The following is a 16,195-nucleotide window of genomic DNA, read 5'->3' as shown; positions in this document are numbered from 1 at the left end:
GCGCAGCGGTTTGGGAGTTAACATCAAAATTACATTTCTCGGCCATATCGCATAGATCTCACTGTGAAAAGGCTTAAATGGCTTTTTTGACCTAAGTTTAATGATTGCGCTCAAACCAAATGTCCTAGAACGAAATTTTCAAATGTAACTACTAGAATGTGATACAATACACTATTGGGTGAAGTTTGGTTGACTTCTGCGCAGTGGTTTGGGAGTTAACATCAAAATTACATTTCTCGGCCATATCGCATAGATCTCACTGTGAAAAGGCTTAAATGGCTTTTTTGACCTAAGTTTAATAATTGCGCTCAAACCAAATGTCCTAGAACGAAATTTTCAAATGTAACTACTAGAATGTGATACAATACACTATTGGGTGAAGTTTGGTTGACTTCTGCGCAGCGGTTTGGGAGTTAACATCAAAATTACATTTCTCGGCCATATCGCATAGATCTCACTGTGAAAAGGCTTAAATGGCTTTTTTAATTAAGTTTAATGATTGCGCTCAAACCAAATGTCCTAGAACGAAATTTTTCAAATGTAACTACTAGAATGTGATACAATACACTATTGGGTGAAGTTTAGTTGACTTCTGCGCAGCGGTTTGGGAGTTAACATCAAAATTACATTTCTCGGCCATATCGCATAGATCTCACTGTGAAAAGGCTTAAATGGCTTTTTTGACCTAAGTTTAACGATTGCGCTCAAACCAAATGTCCTAGAACAAAATTTTCAAATGTAACTACTAGAATGTGATACAATACACTATTGGGTGAAGTTTGGTTGACTTCTGCGCAGCGGTTTGGGAGTTAACATCAAAATTACATTTCTCGGCCATATCGCATAGATCTCACTGTGAAAAGGCTTAAATGGCTTTTTTGACCTAAGTTTGAGGATTGCGCTCAAATCAAATGTCCTAGAACCAAATTTCCACATGTAACTACTAGATTGTGATACAATACACTAATGGGTGAAGTTTGGTTGACTTCTGCGCAGCGGTTTGGGAGTTAACATCAAAATTACATTTCTCGGCCATATCGCATAGATCTCACTGTGAAAAGGCTTAAATGACTTTTTTAATTAAGTTTGATGATTGCGCTCAAACAAAATGTCCTAGAACAAAATTTTCAAATGTAACTACTAGATTGTGATACAATACACTATTGGGTGAAGTTTGGTTGACTTCTGCGCAGCGGTTTGGGAGTTAACATCAAAATTACATTTCTCGGCCATATCGCATAGATCTCACTGTGAAAAGGCTTAAATGGCTTTTTTGACCTAAGTTTGAGGATTGCGCTCAAATCAAATGTCCTAGAACCAAATTTCCACATGTAACTACTAGATTGTGATACAATACACTAATGGGTTAAGTTTGGTTTACTTCTGCGCAGCAGTTTGGGAGTTAACATCAAAATTACATTTCTCGGCCATATCGCATAGATCTCACTGTGAAAAGGCTTAAATGGCTTTTTTGACCTAAGTTAAATAATTGCGCTCAAACCAAATGTCCTAGAACTAAATTTTCAAATGTAACTACTAGAATGTGATACAATACACTATTGGGTGAAGTTTGGTTGACTTCTGCGCAGCGGTTTGGGAGTTAACATCAAAATTACATTTCTCGGCCATATCGCATAGATCTCACTGTGAAAAGGCTTAAATGGCTTTTTTGACCTAAGTTTGAGGATTGCGCTCAAATCAAATGTCCTAGAACCAAATTTCCACATGTAACTACTAGATTGTGATACAATACACTAATGGGTGAAGTTTGGTTGACTTCTGCGCAGCGGTTTGGGAGTTAACATCAAAATTACATTTCTCGGCCATATCGCATAGATCTCACTGTGAAAAGGCTTAAATGACTTTTTTAATTAAGTTTGATGATTGCGCTCAAACAAAATTTCCTAGAACAAAATTTTCAAATGTAACTACTAGATTGTGATACAATACACTATTTGGTGAAGTTTGGTTGACTTCTGCGCAGCGGTTTGGGAGTTAACATCAAAATTACATTTCTCGGCCATATCGCATAGATCTCACTGTGAAAAGGCTTAAATGACTTTTTTAATTAAGTTTGATGATTGCGTTCAAACAAAATGTCCTAGAACAAAATTTTCAAATGTAACTACTAGATTGTGATACAATACACTATTGGGTGAAGTTTGGTTGACTTCTGCGCAGCGGTTTGGGAGTTAACATCAAAATTACATTTCTCGGCCATATCGCATAGATCTCACTGTGAAAAGGCTTAAATGGCTTTTTTGACCTAAGTTTAATGATTGCGCTCAAACCAAATGTCCTAGAACGAAATTTTCAAATGTAACTACTAGAATGTGATACAATACACTATTGGGTGAAGTTTGGTTGACTTCTGCGCAGCGGTTTGGGAGTTAACATCAAAATTACATTTCTCGGCCATATCGCATAGATCTCACTGTGAAAAGGCTTAAATGGCTTTTTTGACCTAAGTTTGAGGATTGCGCTCAAATCAAATGTCCTAGAACCAAATTTTCACATGTAACTACTAGATTGTGATACAATACACTAATGGGTGAAGTTTGGTTGACTTCTGCGCAGCGGTTTGGGAGTTAACATCAAAATTACATTTCTCGGCCATATCGCATAGATCTCACTGTGAAAAGGCTTAAATGACTTTTTTAATTAAGTTTGATGATTGCGCTCAAACAAAATTTCCTAGAACAAAATTTTCAAATGTAACTACTAGATTGTGATACAATACACTATTGGGTGAAGTTTGGTTGACTTCTGCGCAGCGGTTTGGGAGTTAACATCAAAATTACATTTCTCGGCCATATCGCATAGATCTCACTGTGAAAAGGCTCAAATGGCTTTTTTGACCTAAGTTTAATGATTGCGCTCAAACCAAATGTCCTAGAACAAAATTTTCAAATGTAACTACTAGAATGTGATACAATACACTATTGGGTGAAGTTTGGTTGACTTCTGCGCAGCGGTTTGGGAGTTAACATCAAAATTACATTTCTCGGCCATATCGCATAGATCTCACTGTGAAAAGGCTTAAATGGCTTTTTTGACCTAAGTTTAATAATTGCGCTCAAACCAAATGTCCTAGAACGAAATTTTAAAATGTAACTACTAGAATGTGATACAATACACTATTGGGTGAAGTTTGGTTGACTTCTGCGCAGCGGTTTGGGAGTTAACATCAAAATTACATTTCTCGGCCATATCGCATAGATCTCACTGTGAAAAGGCTTAAATGGCTTTTTTGACCTAAACTTAATGATTGCGCTCAAACCAAATGTCCTAGAACGAAATTTTCAAATGTAACTACTAGAATGTGATACAATACACTATTGGGTGAAGTTTGGTTGACTTCTGCGCAGCGGTTTGGGAGTTAACATCAAAATTACATTTCTCGGCCATATCGCATAGATCTCACTGTGAAAAGGCTTAAATGGCTTTTTTGACCTAAGTTTGAGGATTGCGCTCAAACAAAATGTCCTAGAACAAAATTTTCAAATGTAACTACTAGATTGTGATACAATACACTATTGGGTGAAGTTTGGTTGACTTCTGCGCAGCGGTTTGGGAGTTAACATCAAAATTACATTTCTCGGCCATATCGCATAGATCTCACTGTGAAAAGGCTTAAATGACTTTTTTAATTAAGTTTGATGATTGCGTTCAAACAAAATGTCCTAGAACAAAATTTTCAAATGTAACTACTAGATTTTGATACAATACACTATTGGGTGAAGTTTGGTTGACTTCTGCGCAGCGGTTTGGGAGTTAACATCAAAATTACATTTCTCGGCCATATCGCATAGATCTCACTGTGAAAAGGCTTAAATGACTTTTTTTAATTAAGTTTGAAGATTGCGCTCAAATCAAATGTCCTAGAACCAAATTTCCACATGTAACTACTAGATTGTGATACAATACACTAATGGGTGAAGTTTGGTTGACTTCTGCGCAGCGGTTTGGGAGTTAACATCAAAATTACATTTCTCGGCCATATCGCATAGATCTCACTGTGAAAAGGCTTAAATGGCTTTTTTGACCTAAGTTTAATAATTGCGCTCAAACCAAATGTCCTAGAACGAAATTTTAAAATGTAACTACTAGAATGTGATACAATACACTATTGGGTGAAGTTTGGTTGACTTCTGCGCAGCGGTTTGGGAGTTAACATCAAAATTACATTTCTCGGCCATATCGCATAGATCTCACTGTGAAAAGGCTTAAATGGCTTTTTTGACCTAAGTTTGAGGATTGCGCTCAAATCAAATGTCCTAGAACCAAATTTCCACATGTAACTACTAGATTGTGATACAATACACTAATGGGTGAAGTTTGGTTGACTTCTGCGCAGCGGTTTGGGAGTTAACATCAAAATTACGTTTCTCGGCCATATCGCATAGATCTCACTGTGAAAAGGCTTAAATGACTTTTTTAATTAAGTTTGATGATTGCGCTCAAACAAAATTTCCTAGAACAAAATTTTCAAATGTAACTACTAGATTGTGATACAATACACTATTGGGTAAAGTTTGGTTGACTTCTGCGCAGCGGTTTGGGAGTTAACATCAAAATTACATTTCTCGGCCATATCGCATAGATCTCACTGTGAAAAGGCTTAAATGACTTTTTTAATTAAGTTTGATGATTGCGTTCAAACAAAATGTCCTAGAACAAAATTTTCAAATGTAACTACTAGATTGTGATACAATACACTATTGGGTGAAGTTTGGTTGACCTCTGCGCAGCGGTTTGGGAGTTAACATCAAAATTACATTTCTCGGCCATATCGCATAGATCTCACTGTGAAAAGGCTTAAATGGCTTTTTTAATTAAGTTTAATGATTGCGCTCAAACCAAATGTCCTAGAACGAAATTTTCAAATGTAACTACTAGAATGTAATACAATACACTATTGGGTGAAGTTTAGTTGACTTCTGCGCAGCGGTTTGGGAGTTAACATCAAAATTACATTTCTCGGCCATATCGCATAGATCTCACTGTGAAAAGGCTTAAATGGCTTTTTTGACCTAAGTTTAATGATTGCACTCAAACCAAATGTCCTAGAACAAAATTTTCAAATGTAACTACTAGAATGTGATACAATACACTATTGGGTGAAGTTTGGTTGACTTCTGCGCAGCGGTTTGGGAGTTAACATCAAAATTACATTTCTCGGCCATATCGCATAGATCTCACTGTGAAAAGGCTTAAATGGCTTTTTTGACCTAAGTTTGAGGATTGCGCTCAAATCAAATGTCCTAGAACCAAATTTCCACATCTAACTACTAGATTGTGATACAATACACTAATGGGTGAAGTTTGGTTGACTTCTGCGCAGCGGTTTGGGAGTTAACATCAAAATTACATTTCTCGGCCATATCGCATAGATCTCACTGTGAAAAGGCTTAAATGACTTTTTTAATTAAGTTTGATGATTACGCTCAAACAAAATGTCCTAGAACAAAATTTTCAAATGTAACTACTAGATTGTGATACAATACACTATTGGGTGAAGTTTGGTTGACTTCTGCGCAGCGGTTTGGGAGTCAACATCAAAATTACATTTCTCGGCCATATCGCATAGATCTCACTGTGAAAAGGCTTAAATGGCTTTTTTGACCTAAGTTTGAGGATTGCGCTCAAATCAAATGTCCTAGAACCAAATTTTCAAATGTAACTACTAGAATGTAATACAATACACTATTGGGTGAAGTTTAGTTGACTTCTGCGCAGCGGTTTGGGAGTTAACATCAAAATTACATTTCTCGGCCATATCGCATAGATCTCACTGTGAAAAGGCTTAAATGACTTTTTTAATTAAGTTTGATGATTGCGTTCAAACAAAATGTCCTAGAACAAAATTTTCAAATGTAACTACTAGATTGTGATACAATACACTATTGGGTGAAGTTTGGTTGACGTCTGCGCAGCGGTTTGGGAGTTAACATCAAAATTACATTTCTCGGCCATATCGCATAGATCTCACTGTGAAAAGGCTTAAATGACTTTTTTAATTAAGTTTAATGATTGCGCTCAAACCAAATGTCCTAGAACGAAATTTTCAAATGTAACTACTAGAATGTGATACAATACACTATTGGGTGAAGTTTAGTTGACTTCTGCGCAGCGGTTTGGGAGTTAACATCAAAATTACATTTCTCGGCCATATCGCATAGATCTCACTGTGAAAAGGCTTAAATGGCTTTTTTGACCTAAGTTTGAGGATTGCGCTCAAATCAAATGTCCTAGAACCAAAATTCCACATGTAACTACTAGATTGTGATACAATACACTAATGGGTGAAGTTTGGTTTACTTCTGCGCAGCGGTTTGGGAGTTAACATCAAAATTACATTTCTCGGCCATATCGCATAGATCTCACTGTGAAAAGGCTTAAATGGCTTTTTTGACCTAAGTTTAATAATTGCGCTCAAACCAAATGTCCTAGAACGAAATTTTCAAATGTAACTACTAGAATGTGATACAATACACTATTGGGTGAAGTTTAGTTGACTTCTGCGCAGCGGTTTGGGAGTTAACATCAAAATTACATTTCTCGGCCATATCGCATAGATCTCACTGTGAAAAGGCTTAAATGACTTTTTTAATTAAGTTTGATGATTGCGTTCAAACAAAATGTCCTAGAACAAAATTTTCAAATGTAACTACAAGATTGTGATACAATACACTATTGGGTGAAGTTTGGTTGACTTCTGCGCAGCGGTTTGGGAGTTAACATCAAAATTACATTTCTCGGCCATATCGCATAGATCTCACTGTGAAAAGGCTTAAATGGCTTTTTTGACCTAAGTTTGAGGATTGCGCTCAAATCAAATGTCCTAGAACCAAATTTCCACATGTAACTACTAGATTGTGATACAATACACTAATGGGTGAAGTTTGGTTTACTTCTGCGCAGCGGTTTGGGAGTTAACATCAAAATTACATTTCTCGGCCATATCGCATAGATCTCACTGTGAAAAGGCTTAAATGGCTTTTTTGACCTAAGTTTAATAATTGCGCTCAAACCAAATGTCCTAGAACGAAATTTTAAAATGTAACTACTAGAATGTGATACAATACACTATTGGGTGAAGTTTGGTTGACTTCTGCGCAGCGGTTTGGGAGTTAACATCAAAATTACATTTCTCGGCCATATCGCATAGATCTCACTGTGAAAAGGCTTAAATGGCTTTTTTGACCTAAACTTAATGATTGCGCTCAAACCAAATGTCCTAGAACGAAATTTTCAAATGTAACTACTAGAATGTGATACAATACACTATTGGGTGAAGTTTGGTTGACTTCTGCGCAGCGGTTTGGGAGTTAACATCAAAATTACATTTCTCGGCCATATCGCATAGATCTCACTGTGAAAAGGCTTAAATGGCTTTTTTGACCTAAGTTTGAGGATTGCGCTCAAACAAAATGTCCTAGAACAAAATTTTCAAATGTAACTACTAGATTGTGATACAATACACTATTGGGTGAAGTTTGGTTGACTTCTGCGCAGCGGTTTGGGAGTTAACATCAAAATTACATTTCTCGGCCATATCGCATAGATCTCACTGTGAAAAGGCTTAAATGACTTTTTTAATTAAGTTTGATGATTGCGTTCAAACAAAATGTCCTAGAACAAAATTTTCAAATGTAACTACTAGATTTTGATACAATACACTATTGGGTGAAGTTTGGTTGACTTCTGCGCAGCGGTTTGGGAGTTAACATCAAAATTACATTTCTCGGCCATATCGCATAGATCTCACTGTGAAAAGGCTTAAATGACTTTTTTTAATTAAGTTTGAAGATTGCGCTCAAATCAAATGTCCTAGAACCAAATTTCCACATGTAACTACTAGATTGTGATACAATACACTAATGGGTGAAGTTTGGTTGACTTCTGCGCAGCGGTTTGGGAGTTAACATCAAAATTACATTTCTCGGCCATATCGCATAGATCTCACTGTGAAAAGGCTTAAATGGCTTTTTTGACCTAAGTTTAATAATTGCGCTCAAACCAAATGTCCTAGAACGAAATTTTCAAATGTAACTACTAGAATGTGATACAATACACTATTGGGTGAAGTTTGGTTGACTTCTGCGCAGCGGTTTGGGAGTTAACATCAAAATTACATTTCTCGGCCATATCGCATAGATCTCACTGTGAAAAGGCTTAAATGGCTTTTTTGACCTAAGTTTGAGGATTGCGCTCAAATCAAATGTCCTAGAACCAAATTTCCACATGTAACTACTAGATTGTGATACAATACACTAATGGGTGAAGTTTGGTTGACTTCTGCGCAGCGGTTTGGGAGTTAACATCAAAATTACGTTTCTCGGCCATATCGCATAGATCTCACTGTGAAAAGGCTTAAATGACTTTTTTAATTAAGTTTGATGATTGCGCTCAAACAAAATTTCCTAGAACAAAATTTTCAAATGTAACTACTAGATTGTGATACAATACACTATTGGGTAAAGTTTGGTTGACTTCTGCGCAGCGGTTTGGGAGTTAACATCAAAATTACATTTCTCGGCCATATCGCATAGATCTCACTGTGAAAAGGCTTAAATGGCTTTTTTAATTAAGTTTAATGATTGCGCTCAAACCAAATGTCCTAGAACGAAATTTTCAAATGTAACTACTAGAATGTAATACAATACACTATTGGGTGAAGTTTAGTTGACTTCTGCGCAGCGGTTTGGGAGTTAACATCAAAATTACATTTCTCGGCCATATCGCATAGATCTCACTGTGAAAAGGCTTAAATGGCTTTTTTGACCTAAGTTTAATGATTGCACTCAAACCAAATGTCCTAGAACAAAATTTTCAAATGTAACTACTAGAATGTGATACAATACACTATTGGGTGAAGTTTGGTTGACTTCTGCGCAGCGGTTTGGGAGTTAACATCAAAATTACATTTCTCGGCCATATCGCATAGATCTCACTGTGAAAAGGCTTAAATGACTTTTTTAATTAAGTTTGATGATTACGCTCAAACAAAATGTCCTAGAACAAAATTTTCAAATGTAACTACTAGATTGTGATACAATACACTATTGGGTGAAGTTTGGTTGACTTCTGCGCAGCGGTTTGGTAGTCAACATCAAAATTACATTTCTCGGCCATATCGCATAGATCTCACTGTGAAAAGGCTTAAATGGCTTTTTTGACCTAAGTTTGAGGATTGCGCTCAAATCAAATGTCCTAGAACCAAATTTTCAAATGTAACTACTAGAATGTAATACAATACACTATTGGGTGAAGTTTAGTTGACTTCTGCGCAGCGGTTTGGGAGTTAACATCAAAATTACATTTCTCGGCCATATCGCATAGATCTCACTGTGAAAAGGCTTAAATGGCTTTTTTGACCTAAGTTTAATGATTGCACTCAATCCAAATGTCCTAGAACAAAATTTTCAAATGTAACTACTAGAATGTGATACAATACACTATTGGGTGAAGTTTGGTTGACTTCTGCGCAGCGGTTTGGGAGTTAACATCAAAATTACATTTCTCGGCCATATCGCATAGATCTCACTGTGAAAAGGCTTAAATGGCTTTTTTGACCTAAGTTTGAGGATTGCGCTCAAATCAAATGTCCTAGAACCAAATTTCCACATGTAACTACTAGATTGTGATACAATACACTAATGGGTGAAGTTTGGTTGACTTCTGCGCAGCGGTTTGGGAGTTAACATCAAAATTACATTTCTCGGCCATATCGCATAGATCTCACTGTGAAAAGGCTTAAATGACTTTTTTAATTAAGTTTGATGATTGCGCTCAAACAAAATGTCCTAGAACAAAATTTTCAAATGTAACTACTAGATTGTGATACAATACACTATTGGGTGAAGTTTGGTTGACTTCTGCGCAGCGGTTTGGGAGTCAACATCAAAATTACATTTCTCGGCCATATCGCATAGATCTCACTGTGAAAAGGCTTAAATGGCTTTTTTGACCTAAGTTTGAGGATTGCGCTCAAATCAAATGTCCTAGAACCAAATTTCCACATGTAACTACTAGATTGTGATACAATACACTATTGGGTGAAGTTTGGTTGACTTCTGCGCAGCGGTTTGGGAGTTAACATCAAAATTACATTTCTCGGCCATATCGCATAGATCTCACTGTGAAAAGGCTTAAATGACTTTTTTAATTAAGTTTGATGATTGCGCTCAAACAAAATTTCCTAGAACAAAATTTTCAAATGTAACTACTAGATTGTGATACAATACACTATTGGGTGAAGTTTGGTTGACTTCTGCGCAGCGGTTTGGGAGTTAACATCAAAATTACATTTCTCGGCCATATCGCATAGATCTCACTGTGAAAAGGCTCAAATGGCTTTTTTGACCTAAGTTTAATGATTGCGCTCAAACCAAATGTCCTAGAACAAAATTTTCAAATGTAACTACTAGAATGTGATACAATACACTATTGGGTGAAGTTTGGTTGACTTCTGCGCAGCGGTTTGGGAGTTAACATCAAAATTACATTTCTCGGCCATATCGCATAGATCTCACTGTGAAAAGGCTTAAATGGCTTTTTTGACCTAAGTTTAATAATTGCGCTCAAACCAAATGTCCTAGAACGAAATTTTAAAATGTAACTACTAGAATGTGATACAATACACTATTGGGTGAAGTTTGGTTGACTTCTGCGCAGCGGTTTGGGAGTTAACATCAAAATTACATTTCTCGGCCATATCGCATAGATCTCACTGTGAAAAGGCTTAAATGGCTTTTTTGACCTAAACTTAATGATTGCGCTCAAACCAAATGTCCTAGAACGAAATTTTCAAATGTAACTACTAGAATGTGATACAATACACTATTGGGTGAAGTTTGGTTGACTTCTGCGCAGCGGTTTGGGAGTTAACATCAAAATTACATTTCTCGGCCATATCGCATAGATCTCACTGTGAAAAGGCTTAAATGGCTTTTTTGACCTAAGTTTGAGGATTGCGCTCAAACAAAATGTCCTAGAACAAAATTTTCAAATGTAACTACTAGATTGTGATACAATACACTATTGGGTGAAGTTTGGTTGACTTCTGCGCAGCGGTTTGGGAGTTAACATCAAAATTACATTTCTCGGCCATATCGCATAGATCTCACTGTGAAAAGGCTTAAATGACTTTTTTAATTAAGTTTGATGATTGCGTTCAAACAAAATGTCCTAGAACAAAATTTTCAAATGTAACTACTAGATTTTGATACAATACACTATTGGGTGAAGTTTGGTTGACTTCTGCGCAGCGGTTTGGGAGTTAACATCAAAATTACATTTCTCGGCCATATCGCATAGATCTCACTGTGAAAAGGCTTAAATGACTTTTTTTAATTAAGTTTGAAGATTGCGCTCAAATCAAATGTCCTAGAACCAAATTTCCACATGTAACTACTAGATTGTGATACAATACACTAATGGGTGAAGTTTGGTTGACTTCTGCGCAGCGGTTTGGAAGTTAACATCAAAATTACATTTCTCGGCCATATCGCATAGATCTCACTGTGAAAAGGCTTAAATGGCTTTTTTGACCTAAGTTTGAGGATTGCGCTCAAATCAAATGTCCTAGAACCAAATTTTCACATGTAACTACTAGATTGTGATACAATACACTAATGGGTGAAGTTTGGTTGACTTCTGCGCAGCGGTTTGGGAGTTAACATCAAAATTACATTTCTCGGCCACCTCCGTGAAGTTGGCCCCCCATCAGACGCAAATTTATATAAAAATTATGTCAATCGTTTGTGCTATGATTGTGCTGGTTTGTGCTGCAAAAAGTTTCGTTTGTGCCATCATCGTTTTGCAGTTATTAAACATTGTTTTTTAGGTCATCCAGAGTTCACCCAGCCCCCCATCTGTGGCAGAATGGAACCCCGGTGGTGTCATTTGATTCTGCCTCGTTAGTGCTGGATTGTGCTGAAAAAAGTTTTGTTTGAACTGCTACGGTTTTCGAGATATTCATAAAAATGTACATTGATGACGTCACGCGCAGCCCCCCATCAGACGCAAATTTATATAAAAATTATGTCAATCGTTTGTGCTATGATTGTGCTGGTTTGTGCTGCAAAAAGTTTCGTTTGTGCCATCATCGTTTTGCAGTTATTAAACATTGTTTTTTTAGGTCATCCAGAGTTCACCCAGCCCCCCATCTGTGGCGGAATGGAACCCCAGTGGTGTCATTTGATTCTGCCTCGTTAGTGCTGGATTGTGCTGCAAAAAGTTTTGTTTGAACTGCTACGGTTTTCGAGATATTCATAAAAATGTCTAGTGATGACGTCACGCGCAGCCCCCCATCTGCGGCGGAATGGAACGGCGATGATGCCATTTTTTTCTTCGTCGTTAGTGCTGGATTGTGCTGCAAAAAGTTTTGTTTGAACTGCTACGGTTTTCGAGATATTCATAAAAATGTCTAGTGATGACGTCACGCGCAGCCCCCCATCTGCGGCGGAATGAAACGGCGATGATGCCATTTTTTTCTTCGTCGTTAGTGCTGGATTGTGCTGCAAAAAGTTTTGTTTGAACTGCTACGGTTTTCGAGATATTCATAAAAATGTCTAGTGATGACGTCACGCGCAGCCCCCCATCTGCGGCGGAATGGAACGGCGATGATGCCATTTTTTTCTTCGTCGTTAGTGCTGGATTGTGCTGCAAAAAGTTTTGTTTGAACTGCTACGGTTTTCGAGATATTCATAATAATGTAAAGTGATGACCTTTTTTTCAGCGCTGCGGGCCGCACAATCGGTTCTTGTCTCGTGACGTTTCTGGCGCAATGCATTGTGGGTTTTCGTGTATTGTACAACAACAACAAGCCCGTGACGCGATCCTTTGCTCGGCATCCATTCTGCGTGGTAATCGTTGAAAATGGTACACTCGTGTTGTTTGAAAGACTGCCATTCTAGGTCCCATGATAGAAACGAATGCAAAAAGGATGGGATACGTTTTTTTTTTTTTAGCATTCCCGCCTGGAAGAGAAAATATGGAACTCCGATGAGTTGACCAAGAGGCTTGAATGGTTGCAGCGGTGAGAAGAAAGGCCATCGCTTTTCATTCATCAACTGAAAACATGTCGGTCTGTTCCCTACATTTCCATAAAGGTAAGTAACTGGAAGTGTTAATGTTCTTCGGACGCTGATACTGACTGCATTTAAACGCTTATGGCGTGTGGTTGTGTTGCTTGCTTTGGCTAACCACGCTAGTGTCTAAGAGAGGCTAACTGTAGCCCTACTGGCTAACTGTGCATAAACCACAGGCGTTCACCGTATGATACTAGTACACAAAAAAACAGTTCAAAGGTAACAAAGTAAGGGTATTAATGAAGATGTAACAGCACACCATGAATGATTATAAGTATGGGAGATGTGTTAGAAAAAAATGCTATATTTACCTCCCGCTTAGGCTACTGATATGCTTGACCAAGCAGTCTGTGGAGGAGACTACAGATCTACTAAATCACCAGAAGAAATCTTCTGCTTGTTTGTTATGCCTAATGATCAGTTAAACTTAAAAAATAAATAATTAATAAATTTTAAAAAATCTGTTGCATACACATCAGTGCCATATGAAGGCAGTTCCCACCAGTTTAGACACACTACAGAGCTTTAAAATCCAATTTAAGTAACTAATGTTAACCTGTTGTATGACTGATACGACTTTTGTAATTGCAGGAAAACCAGCATATGAAAGAAATGAGGCAGACCCTGACTGGGCACCATCCTTACGCCTGGGACACACATGTGTTCAACCCACCAACGTGGACCGCTCTTCTAGACGAAGTAGGCATGAGAAATTGAGGATGGAGGAGGACGTTGGTGCGCTACAGGAGGAGCCTTCAGCGCCCTTCAGATGCTCCTTCTGACCTTCATGCGCCTGCGTTAGGACCTGTCTGCACTACACATTGCACACATATTCCATGTTTCCCGTAAGACTGTGTACTGAGTATTCAATGACATGGTGCCCTTTGTACATGCTAATTTGAGACGAGCAATTGTTTGGCCCAACAGAGAAACACTCTATAAAACAATGCCTCACGAGTTTGTTGAGTCCTTCAGACGCAGAGTTGCAGTGATTATTGATTTAAAAAAAAAATAAAATAAAATTACAGAGAAACCATCAAATATTAAGGCCCGTGCGCAAATGTTTTCTAGTTATAAGCATAACTACACCATGAAATACCTAATTGGAATCACACCAAAGTGGGGAATTTGTTTCATGTCAAAAGGTTGGGGTGGTTGCACAAGTGACAAACATATCACCTTGAACAGTGCTTTGCTCAATAACCTTTTGCCTGGGGACATTGTCTTGGCTGACAGAGGTTTTGATATTCAAGAACACGTGGGTATGTTATGTGCAGAGGTCCAACTCCCTGCGTTCACAAACGGTCGCTGTCAGTTAGCTGGTAGAGATGTGGAGGAGACTAGGAAGATGGCACATTTGAGGATCCATGTTGAACAGGTAATTGGTAATCTTTGCCAGAAGTATAAGATCCTAACAGGAACTATACCTATTAACGTGGTTCTGCCATGTGATGGCGAAGATTGCACATTGTTGTAAAGATTGTTTTATGTTTGCGGTGCCCTTACAAACCTTTGCCCAACTGTTTTGTAGTTTGTACTGTTATACGTGAAAGGTACCATTTAGTATGCTAACAGTTTCAGCCTTTCAAATTTAGCTGTTGTTGATTTTTTGTATTTTGTTGTGACTTGATTGTACTTAATAAAACATTGTCATCTTGAATCCTATTCTTTGTAAGTACAGCATTTGTGTCAATACTGTATTTTATGTATGTATGTATATATATATATGTATATATATACACACACACACACGCATAATAATGTTTATACAAAGGACGACAGTTTACTACTTTGGCCAAGTACTTTTAATGTTGCCAAATTGTCAGTTAAAGCAAATCACAAACTACCAATCACCACTAACTTAAGTGGAGCACAGAGAGCAGAACTGACATATGTCTTTAGCTGTGTCATGTTGTGTAGACCAACACAGGTTAAATAATAATGGGGCAGTTCTCATTATCACACGCAACAAGTCATCTTTGGTCTTCAGACCACGGCAGAAGCACCATAACTGACAAATACCGATCTCTCGCTTCCTTTTCAAGCTTCTCCACATAAGGAGTCTTGTCGTTCTTCAGGCTTTTTTCCATTTTGATGTGACATTCGCGTGGCTGCTTCCCCGCAAAACTCAACAAAACAAACGTGACTGCGGCGGATGTAGTCCAGGTCACTGAGATACACGAAAGATGGCGGCTCAGGTGGTCGTGATGACGTAGGAGACAACAACCGATAGATCAGCGGAGAACGTCACTGAAACCTGTCAGTGGACGCAATCTTATTCCTGATCTATTGTGCGGCCCGCAGCGCTGAAAACTGAGGTCATCACTTCACATTATTATGAATATCTCGAAAACCGTAGCAGTTCAAACAAAACTTTTTGCAGCACAATCCAGCACTAACGACGAAGAAAAAAATGGCATCATCGCCGTTCCATTCCGCCGCAGATGGGGGGCTGCGCGTGACGTCATCACTAGACATTTTTATGAATATCTCGAAAACCGTAGCAGTTCAAACAAAACTTTTTGCAGCACAATCCAGCACTAACGACGAAGAAAAAAATGGCATCATCACCGTTCCATTCCGCCGCAGATGGGGGGCTGCGCGTGACGTCATCACTAGACATTTTTATGAATATCTCGAAAACCGTAGCAGTTCAAACAAAACTTTTTGCAGCACAATCCAGCACTAACGAGGCAGAATCAAATGACACCACTGGGGTTCCATTCCGCCGCAGATGGGGGGCTGGGTGAACTCTGGATGACCTAAAAAAACAATGTTTAATAACTGCAAAACGATGATGGCACAAACGAAACTTTTTGCAGCACAAACCAGCACTAACGATGAAGAAAAAAATGGCATCATCGCCGTTCCATTCCGCCGCAGATGGGGGGCTGCGCGTGACGTCATCACTAGACATTTTTATGAATATCTCAAAAACCGTAGCAGTTTAAACAAAACTTTTTTCAGCACAATCCAGCACTAACGAGGCAGAATCAAATGACACCACCGGGGTTCCATTCCGCCACAGATGGGGGGCTGGGTGAACTCTGGATGACCTAAAAAACAATGTTTAATAACTGCAAAACGATGATGGCACA

At 38.2% G+C, this 16,195-nt stretch overlaps 1 long non-coding RNA gene across 1 annotated transcript; it reads left to right on the top strand.

The window, feature by feature from the left end:
* Positions 1-12,547: 12,547 nt before the first annotated feature.
* On the top strand, positions 12,548-15,490 carry LOC130927774 (uncharacterized). Its single transcript, XR_009066516.1, has 3 exons — positions 12,548-12,888; positions 12,978-13,118; positions 13,689-15,490. It is a non-coding gene; the product is annotated as an uncharacterized LOC130927774 (long non-coding RNA).
* The last annotated feature ends 705 nt before the right edge of the window (positions 15,491-16,195 follow it).

The sequence above is a fragment of the Corythoichthys intestinalis genome, chromosome 13 (genome assembly GCF_030265065.1).
Source record: "Corythoichthys intestinalis isolate RoL2023-P3 chromosome 13, ASM3026506v1, whole genome shotgun sequence".
NCBI classification, from domain to species: Eukaryota; Metazoa; Chordata; class Actinopteri; order Syngnathiformes; family Syngnathidae; genus Corythoichthys; species Corythoichthys intestinalis.
The sequence above is the reverse complement of the archived record's forward strand: the minus strand, read 5'-3'. Positions and strand labels throughout refer to the sequence as shown.